Source organism: Varanus komodoensis, unplaced genomic scaffold, assembly GCF_004798865.1.
Source record: "Varanus komodoensis strain SLA01 unplaced genomic scaffold, ASM479886v1 scaffold4, whole genome shotgun sequence".
In the NCBI taxonomy this organism is placed as follows: domain Eukaryota; kingdom Metazoa; phylum Chordata; class Lepidosauria; order Squamata; family Varanidae; genus Varanus; species Varanus komodoensis.
In genome coordinates this window covers 62,320,391-62,331,331 of record NW_025335941.1, presented here as the reverse complement: position 1 = coordinate 62,331,331, position 10,941 = coordinate 62,320,391, and positions in this window count along the sequence as shown.

Sequence of the window (10,941 nt, the reverse complement as noted above, 5' to 3'; positions counted from 1 at the left end):
TCCAGATCCAAAAGGATCTGGAGTACCTGCTCCTCAGTTGTGGCCACTGCTCCAGTTTTAGTGTCGTCTGCGATTTGATCAGCAGACTGTTCACCCCTTCTTCCACGTCATTGATGAAAAGATTAAACAGGATCGGCCCCAGGACAGAGCCCTGGGGGACCCCACTTGTCACTGGCCACCATCCCGATGATTCCCCACTAATGGTTACCTTCTGCTTTTGGTCAGTCAACCAGGCCCTAATCCACCAGACAATGCTTTGGTGTATCCCAAAACTCCTCAGTTTCTCCACCAGGATATCATGGGCCACTGTCGAAGGCCTTGCTGAAATCCAGGGAAACCACATCCCCTCTGTCCAGCCACCTTGAAACCTTGTCACAAGGTTGTCTGGTAGGACCTGTTTTTGCGGAAGCCGTGTTGTGTGGCTGTCAGCCACCCTTCCCTATCTAGCATCACTAGATCTCTCTCTATTATGAGCCTTTCCTTTGTTTTTCCTACAATGGGCATAAGGCTAACCGGTCTATAATTCCCCATGTCCTTTCTACTATGCTTTCTGAAAATTGAGACCACTGATTCCACTCTCCAGTCCTCTGGAACTTCACCCGTTCTCCACGAGGTCTCAAAAATGGAGGCCAGCGGGCGTGAGAGAACCCCTGCCAACTCTCTAAGTACTCTCGGGTGTAACCCGTCAGGGCCTGGCACCTTTGTAATGTCCAATGCCCTGAGGAGCCCCTCGACTTCAAGGGGGGGTGACTCTAATCTGTGCTCCTAAGTCCCCAGCCTCATCTAATCTCCTATGCGGATATCCCTCGTCCTGCTTTGGGGAGAACACAGAGGCAAAATAGTCATTTAGCATCTGTGCCTGTTCCCTCATATCAGTCACTGGATCTCCTTCCTCCTTATTTAGTGGTCCCACCACTTGTCTCCCCTTCCTCTTCCTATTTACATGCTGATGGGTGGCCTCTCCAATGGAAACCCAGTTCCTATGCTGGTAAAAGCATGTACTCAAGGGCAACATTTTTATGTTACCGAGAAGAGGGTGTTCCTGCTTCAACAGGAGCTGAAAAAGCTGGGAGGGCAAGTCTATCTCTGCAGTTGCCTGGAAAGCGGCCTTCTAGATGATTTTTTGATGAGCGAGAAGATCTAGTGTCAGGATCTAGGCTGCCCTCAGGCGCCACCTGATGGCCAGAACCAGAACACCACCTCAGCATTTGCAGGATCGGTCCAGGCCCTGTTGGATCTCAGCTAGGAGCCTGCTGGGAGCCCCGGGGGAAGGAGCAAGGTCTTCCTTACAGCAACAAACCTTTGTCTTGCTCCACAAGGTCCGCTTGTTCCTGCCCTTGCCCTGCTTGTCACAATGACAGAGCAGTTTTTGGACTTTGATACTGGACTTTGGATGGTGCTGGAGTTGGTCTTGCCTTGGGTTCTTCTGCATCTGCCCTGTTACCTGCTGCCCATGCCTGCAACCCTGGCATCTGGTCGGGTTTGGTGTCTCCTCGATGCCCACGTCGATAAGAGGTCGTGCACAGACCCCTCAAACTTATATCGGAACGTCAGAAGAGCCGGGCTGGATCAGAAGAGGGAACGTCTAGTCCCATATTTTGTTCACACAGAGGCCAGCTAGATGCCCGCAGGAAACCCGCAGGCAGGCTGTGAGGGCAACACCACCCTTGCTCAAGCAACTCTGGTGGGAGCGTGTTACCATCAAGACTAGAAGCCACTGATAACCTTCTCCTCAAATCTCCTTTTAAAACCCTCCAGATTGGTGGCCATCATTACCATGGATCAGCTTGGATCACTGTGGGAAACGAAATCAGGGAAGCATCCAAGAAATGCAGGACCGTCATAATGGATGACTTCAACTCTCCTCACATGGGCTGGATGAATGCATGTTCCAGTTCTGACAGAAGGGTTAAATTTCTCAGTGCCCTAAATGATGGTGCCCTTGAACACACACCAGCTGCTGAGGAGCTTGGGCAGGAGGTGGTCTTGCCCCCATCCCGCCGGAGGGATCCTGCGGGCAGCTGGTTTGTCACCGTGTGCAGAGTGCCGGACCGGATGGACCTTTCGTCTGATCCAGCTTGGCTTTTCTTATATTCTTATGTTCTAGCATGATATCTTGCTGTGGTCACCTCATTCACTGCACACATTTATCTACAAATAACTCCCAATCTCCAGGTTCTTTGCTCCTTGTTATGTCTTAGACTAGAAGAAACTCCACCAAAGACCTGTGTTGGGGCCATGCCATGCGTAGTCACATCAGTGCAAAGCACCCGTGGTTCCTCAGAGGAACCAACATGTTTCAACACCCAACACAAGAGTGTTTTTATGAACCCATCATTAAGGAAGTTCAAAGTCCACTTCTAGGCACAAGACATCTGCTTATAAAACAACTCTTAGGATTGGGGACAGTTTGGGTTAGAAGCAGAGACGAATCTATGATTTCTTATCTCATCACGCTGAAATGTGTTCGGCATTCTGAGCGCCGCCTTGAGACCCCAGACCTGCCCGTGCAATGCACTCACAATGAAAGATCAACCGCACGCTGCAGATTATCAGTTTAATTCTTCATCTGAGCAGTTCATTTTTGTTTCTGTTGCCTGAACTTTAATCCCTCACAACCTACAGTTGGTCTGCCCCACTCCTTATCAGTGCTCCCACACCCGTCCTGCCTGCTGCCGCCCTTCCGTTTGCACCACCTTTATGTTGACAACAACAACATGAAGGAGATGACATTGAGCGGATGTGGTTCAGCAACAAGAGATAAAACAATGCGAAAATGATGGAGATTCTCGGAGCTTATCAGCCAAATAGGACACTGGACTGGGGGTGGGGGATGGAGAGAGAGAGAGAATAATCAACATAAAGCTCTTATCAAAATGTCTCCCAGGAATAGGTTATTTGAAAACATTTTTATAAAAAAAACCTGTCACTGCTAAAGGAAAAAAAAACTAGATTATTTTAAAGCAATTTCATTTGAGAGAGATTTGGTTTGTTATGAAGGGTGCTGGGGAGTCCAAGCAAGAGGCAGACACCCAGGGAGGTGTTCTGCCCTGTGAGCGTCCATCGTCATGAGAGCAGAGGGAAGGCAGGCCTTGCTGCTCCTCCTTGTTTCCATGATCTTTCTCCACCGCTTCCGCTCGCTGGAAGGGAAGGTCGCACCTGATGCGTTTCTCAGCTCGCTTTGAAGGAAGTCAGTTTTCTTAACTGGAGGCCTGCTCTGAAGGCGCACTGGTGGCATTTCTATTTATTTATTAGATTTATTCTGCTTTTTAAAAAGAGCTCAGATTGGCTTACTTCATTCTCCTCCTCCTGCTCTCAGTCTTATCCCCACGACAACAGCCCTATGAGGTAGGTAGGTTGGGCTGAGAACCTGTGACTGGCCCAAGGTTGCCCAGTTGGCTCCATGGCTGAGCGGGGACTAGGACCCGGATCGCCTGAATTGCCAGAACAGCCTGAATCACAGTCCCTGTGCTCTTAACCCCGACCCCACTCTGGCTCTCAGTAGAAAATATATATTGTATTTTCAGTATAAAGGGGGTATGACAGTATAAAGGGGGTATTTCCCCATTGTTCACCTTGTTCCCTTCTTTGTATCCTTGATCGTCACTTGCTGGCCATTTCTGTTCTAGTCTTATGCCTAGAAATGGTCATGCCTTCCTGTTACCCGTTCCGATTGGCAACATGGAAGCATACGTGTTCCTTGGGCGAAAGCCACCATGCGGAATCGAAAAGAGACGGCACCGAAGCTGCAGAGAGGCTGACTCTGTAACTCCATTGCCTCCACTGGAATGCCAGCTCGTGGCGAGAAGAACGACGCCTGAATGCGGGTTGGACAGCGGCATTGGAGAGAGCCACCGGAATGCGTGTTGGAGTGGTGGAACCTCACTGCCCTTTCAGCTGCTCCTCCAAGATCAACCCAAATGGGATGTTGGCAGGACAACCTCTTTTCTCATACTTGGAACAGAGCCAGTTTTGGAACTTAGGGTGCAGTTTGGTTGCGGTCCCATGCTCATGTATAGAATTAAAGGCATTACTTTTGAGTCGCCAGGCATAAGCGTGTGCTGTTAGTTTCTGAGCTGACTAGAGAAGAGAAAAGCTTTGGCTTAATCACAGTGGTGCTCAGGGTATTGTATGGGATGTCAGTGTTGTTCAGCTTGTACCAGAGCTATGGATATGATTGTAAATTCATGGTTGTGAGCCACTTTGGAAGTATTTTGCAGGCAGTGTGGGATGCACATATTTTAACTACAGACAGTCCTTGGGTTACAAATGTCTGGGTTGTAACCTGTACTTACAAACATGAAGATTGCCATAAACCCTAAATGAATATCTCTAGTAAAAACCTGTGAATATTTGTAGGGAACTATTTGGCAATGTATCATCAGTGGTCACGTAGTTCCCTACAGATATTCATAGTTTTTCACTAGGGATAGTCATGGCTATCTCTAGGGAACTATGTGATGGTTTGGCAACATGTCTCTCAGTGCCCACGTAATTCCCTAGAGATACAGTATTCACAACTTTTAATTTCATGGTATACAGACTCTAGTTTCCAGGTGCAATCCCTCCTCTCTCCAGCAGCACAAGCAAACCCTGACTTTCCAGCACCAGGTCCATCTCCATCATCATCATCAGTTAAAGTTAGGCTTAATGTTGCCTCAGGAATGTTCTAAACTGTTTTAAGAAGCCCCATCGGTGAGGGTGTTCAAGGATAGGCTAGACATGCACATGGTGGGCATGTCATGAGCACAGCTAGCCGGAGCTGGGGGTTAGACTAGATGACCCAGGAGACCCCTTCTGACTTGCTCTGCTTCTATGTTTCTAAGAACTGCTTCTTTTATTTGGCTTTTTTACAATACTTTTTACTACACACACACACACACACACACACATATAGATTGTCTCTCTCTTCAGTCCCTGTAGTTACTTTATTATTACTGTATTATTATCATTATTGCAATGCTGTGTTGTGTTTAAGATGTTTTAGTGAATATGGAATTGCTTTATATGCACAGAAAAGTAAAATATATACATATAATAAGACAAACATTTGGCTTACCCATGCGATGCAGCTCATATACAAATGCAACTTAAGGATGTTCCCAGGAATAGACCATACTCGTCCATAACCTGGGGACTACCTGTAAATAATTGCTGTGGAAACACTGTCAAGGGAAACCTCCTGAGTCAGAACTGAGTAAGAGTTATTATAGAATTTGTGCTTGTTGACTTCCTCCTTGAATGTTGAATTGCTGGTTTGCTGCAGCAGGTCTCAACATCTTTGGGCCTATCAGAGGTAATACTTCTGGAATTTTCCTTTAAAATCATGAAATGCTCATGGTTTCTTTGATATCTTCTTCAGGATTGCATCGTTGCACATTTGCACAATTCTGCCCACATTCACAATGCAGTTTAGCAAAAAGTACCACACACACAGTGTGGGAAGTGGATTTATGATACACTTTAGACCAAACTGGGGCATAGGAATGGGTGTCATAAGTACAGGTTAGGTGACAAGTGGCTGGAGAGCAGCCCCTGTGAAAGGGGTGCTGGTCAACTGCAGGCTGAACATGAGTGATGTGGTGGTCAAGAGGACGAACGCCACCCTTGGTTGCTTAGCCAGAAGGGTGGCTTCTGGGTCGAGAGAGGTGTTACTACCACTCTATATGACTCTGGTGTGCCTGCAACTGGAGTATTGCATTCAGTTTTGGGCCCCTCATTACCGAAAGGATATAGCCAGGTTGGAGTCAGTGCAGCGTAGGGCCACAAGGTTGGTGGCCGGTTTGCAGGGGATGCCGTATGAGGCGAGATTGAGGGAACTGGGTCTCTTCAGCCTGGAGAAGAGGATACTCAGAGGGGATCTGTGGTGACATACAGGTATGTGAGGGGAAGTCCGGGCCCAATTCAAGGTGCTGGTTATCACCTACAAAGCCCTGAACGGCTTAGGCCCTGGTTACCTAAAGGAGCGCCTGCGTCCATATATGCCCTCCCGCCCCCTGAGATCAGCGGCAGAGGCCCTTCTCTGGGAACCCTCCGTGAGGGATATTAGGAGGGTAGGTACTCGGAGGAGGGCTTTCTCTGTGGTGGCGCCCAACCTATGGAATGCGCTCCCCAGAGAGATCCACCTGGCGCCGTCGTTATTTGATTTTCGGCGCCAGGCCAAGACTTTTTTATTTAAATGCTATTTTAACTGTTAATGGTTTATTTGTTGATTTTAAATTGACCAGGCTGTTTCCACTTTTTTATTTTATGTATTTTATAATTTTTTTTGTATTTTATGCGGGATTTTAATGATTGGAAGCCGTCCTGAGGCTTATGCGATGGGGGCGGCATATAAGCTGTCTAAATAAATAAATAAATAAAAAAGTCACATGGAAGTGGGTATAGACCTGTTCTCCCCTGCAGAGGAAGGCAGGACGCGCTTCAACGGTGCAAAGCTCAGGGAACCCAGGTTCCATTTAGATGCCAGGAAGAACTTCCTGACAGTCAGGACCTCTAGGGTGTGGAATGGGCTTCCACGAGAGGCTGTTGAGGCCCCATCGGTGAGGGTATTCAAAGATAGGCTGGACATGCACATGGTGGGCATGTCGTGAGCAGAGCCGGCTGGAGCCGGAGGTCAGACTAGATGGCCCGGGAGGACCATTCTGACTCGCTCTGTTTCTATGTTTCGAAACTACTCAGTGGGTGCTGCAATTTTCAATTGCATCAGGTCTCCTTCCTACAAGAGTTCCTCTGTCCCATTTTTGAGAATCCGTCCTTCCCGACACACCTCAGCTCCGCCATTCAGCAGCATCTCCTGACTTTCCGTGCAGCAGTTTCTGGGGTTTGGAGTGAAAGCTGTAGGAAGGAGAGGATGAAATCCACTTCCAAAAAAGTTGCTCTGGCTTAAATCCAGATCTAACCATCAGTAATATGAAAAATGCACTCCATGCATCACCAGGAAAAGCATCCAGGTGCTTCTTTGGCCTGCACATTCCCGAAAGCTGGATCACAAATTTATCAGAAAGGAATGAGAAGTGTGCACCAAGGCAGTTCCTTCAAGCGTGAATGCTGCAGTAGGTGTTTCTTTAGTTTTCAAAAGCCCATGAATATTTCAGGATAATAAATGTCAAATTAAATGCTTAACGATCTTGTTTACATTTAAAAGACCTTGAGAAGGATCGTTAAAAAAGCCACACAATTCCTGCTTTTTGTTCAACAGGAACATCCACCCCCCAGCCCTGCAAAAGGCAAATGCACTTTTAAAAAGTGCGAAAACCTTTAAAAAACTTTAAAAAAGGGTTGATAGCAACCCTCAAAACATACTGTGCAGTGCAATCCTGTACAAGTTTACTAAGGTTCAAAGGGAGCAACTCCCTAGTACGGTGATCCTACCTGGTACAGATAATGCTAGGGAAAGTCAAAGGCAGAAGAAACATAGAGGACCATCTCTGAGAGGGATCTATTCCTTGAAGGAAGCTTCAGAATGAAGTCACAAGAGCTGAGCAGAGCTGTCCAGGGCATCTGGACAGCTGGGCTGGAGTCCAGGGAGCCACATCCAGGGAATTGAACAGATTCCCGCTCTCCGAATGGATTTCTCACACATCCGTGCTTCCCACTGGCACCAGCTTCATTATTCAGAACCCGGTTAAGGCTGACCTCTTTGCCAGTGCCTTTAGCAATTCCAAATAGCACAAGGGGTGATGTTATGTTTTACCTCAGATTTTGTTTCCCACCTGTATTTTATTGTTAGCCACCTTGGATGCTCTGGTTTGGGTGGAAGGACAGGGCATCAATTTATTAATCTTAATATCATGATATTATGGGCAATTCCCTGGGGATTTTAAAAGTCCATTTATTTATTTTATTTATTTAGCAAACCTATATGCCGCCCCATTCACCTAAGCCATTCTTAGTGCCCTGTTCATTCAATACCTTCCTAATGTCCATTCCCTCTATTGTGGCATTGTCTGTTTTTTGCCATTATCTTGCATTTTATCATTGTCAATTAATTGTACATCAGCTAAGGTATTTTGGTTACTGGGCACCCCAAACAAATAAAGAAATAAAATGTGGTTGTTTGGAGATGCAGCGCAAAGTGCCATTATTTATATAGATGTTTAGGAAGGTCAAGTGTCCCTTTTGTGTGGGTTTTCTTGCTGTTTTTACAGGTTAAAAATTGTCAATAGTTACTTTCCATCCATGTTTTGCAGCTGCTTCTTTTTCCCAGTTTCATATGGTGTTTATATTTGTAGTGTTGTTTTACTTACACAGTAAAAGGTGAATGATTTGGATATCCGAAGAGAAAGCTGGGGTTGCATTACAGGGAAAGATGTTTCCCAGGGAGGGCATATGGTTCTTTGTGATGGCTCGGATGAGTCAGGCATGAAAAGTGTTAAATTCAATATGGACTGAATGCTTTTGAATCCACCTACTTTCCTTTTGATAATTCTGAATTACCCTCCCCTGCAAAATATAAAGAAGCTATAAGCCAGCTCAAATATTCTCATCAAGAGCTAGTCTGTCTCTCTCTCTCTCTCCCCCTTGCTCTAATCTTCGCTAATAATCATCACAAACGTCTTTGGTGTGGCTCTTTGAAATGCAACTGATTTAATGTTATCAGCAAGTGAAATAACCTTAGAACTGAAATAGACTTGGTGAGCTGGTCTTGTTAGGAAGCACGGGCCTTTCATAATCTCTTCATCACAAACCTTCTGTCAGCACTGTCTGCAAATGCAGTCGTGTAACAGAGCGAACCTCCGACGAGACACGGAGTACCTTCTTTTCTCAAAATGCAGCTCATATCTCTTGGATGATAGAGCATGGAAGTGCACACGACGGAACTGATGGTTTCTCTACCTGATAATTTGTTGAACTCTGCTTGTTGTTGTAGTATCATAATTTCAGCTCAGCAGTGCAGTCTCACCTGGTGCCCTTTGCTATTACAAATCACAAGCATCGGTGTTTCCAGAGCACCGCCATCTGCCTCTCTCAACCGGCTGCCTTCCAGCGGAGTTGGACTGCAGTTCCCATCATTCCTAAGCAGCATGGGAGTTGCGTTTTGGGAGCTGTGTTCTGGCACCTCTGGAGGGCAATCCACAGGGGAAGGCTGGCTGACAATGTATAGGCAGAGTGAGAAGATCAGGTTGTTGCTGTGATGATAACAATTCTTTTATGGCTGCTTATTGCTAAGTATGTTGCTGCCTCTGTTGATGGGAGGTTGAAATGGAAGGCTGCTTGGGCAAGGGACCCGTCCCCCTTATAAAATGACGTGCATGCTGTTGGCACTACATCGCTGGCAAATGAAACAGTAACGATGGCTTCTACAGTAACTACAGGATCAATGCATATCTTATTATTTGCGAAGTGCAGATTGGAATGTCGCTGGTGCATCCCTGGTTGCGTTTGTGAAACATCAGCGTGTCTAGAGATACCTGCTTTCAGTGGCCAGTTTCTGACAACTTAACATGGGTCCTCATTGCCCTGTGTACTGCTGTGGTGATGTGGGTTGTCAGTGAGCTCCAGCTACAGGGCAGTCTGGAAACAACAAGCATTACCACTGCAACAACAACGACAACGTTGTCTGAAATCAGCTGTGCTAAGCTGCCCACAATTCTCAACCCAGCAACAAACCGTGGCTTCTCTTCCTGTGTTGTTCATGATGAACAAACCGTGGTTTGTTTGTGTGTTTGTTGTGGCAATGTGGGCCGTAACAACATGGGTTCTCGGACAAGGCGCTGTGAGCAAACTGTCCCCAGAGGCCGCATGTACCTGCTGCTAGGACAACAGAGACAGATGTGCAGCATTCCAAATAAAAACCAAAGGGAAATAGTAGCGGAAGGAGAACAGGGACACAAGGAGTTGGTTTTTAACTTCAGAGTCAGAGACTAATGAGGTGGCCAGACTTAAGGTGGGCTCTGGAGCATTTGACTCTAAGAGTCTTCTCTGGGCACACAGAAGGAAACATGGCATGCAACATTAGCTCTCAGGATTTATTACTATTTATTTAAAACGCTTGTATGCCGTCACCACATGCCTTGGCATCTCGGGATGGCTCACAATATATACAGTTAAAAACAATAAAATGATCTATAACAAATTCAATAAAAGATCACATAAGAAAAAAAACCCAAAAACAAAAAGAGCGACTGTTCAACGATAAAATATTAGTTTTTAAAATAGCGATTAAATAAAAAGGTTTTAACCTGGCACCGAAAAGAATATAAACTCGGTGCCATGCGCGGCTCTCCGGGGAGCACATTCCATAATCTGGATGCCACCGCAGAGAAGGCCCTGCTCTGGGTAGATGTTCTTTTTATCTCCTCTAAAGCGGGCTCCTGGAGCAGAGCCTCTCCCACAGATCTGGTCCACAGGTTGGAGTCTCTTGATAATACCTCACTCTCTAACTTCTCAGCAACACCCAGGCAATGCATCTCAGGGACCCTGCATCAGAAAATGCATGTTTCAGCTCTGTTGGCCTTGGCTTCAGCTCATCCCTGGCTAAAATAAAAGGGCCAAAGAGCTGCCTGCAGAGGCTTGACAGGTCTGTTGTAACCTGGAAGCTATCAAAGAAAGAACAGAGCATTTCTGAGGATTCTTTGAGCTTAAATACAGACTCATGTGCATGCCTGCGTCAAGGAAACAGGAATTCCACAACCTGTACCCCTGATTCAAGTCAAGCATGTGCACATAACTTTTCTCATTTTGCAATAAGAGCAGAGAAGAGTACCCATGTCTCACCCCTGACCCTGGGAAATCTCATTTTCAAACACCTCTGCTGCCTCTGATGTCACACACATACATTTAAAGGTATATTTCAAGCCATAATGGTGACAAACCTGCCCTAGAAACAAGAGCTTATAAATGTTGCAAGCTGAACACTACATCCAACATAACGCTTTTCCCTGCAGAATTGCAGTGCACCCTGGGATGGGAGGAACCTTGCTCCTTCACTTTTGATCC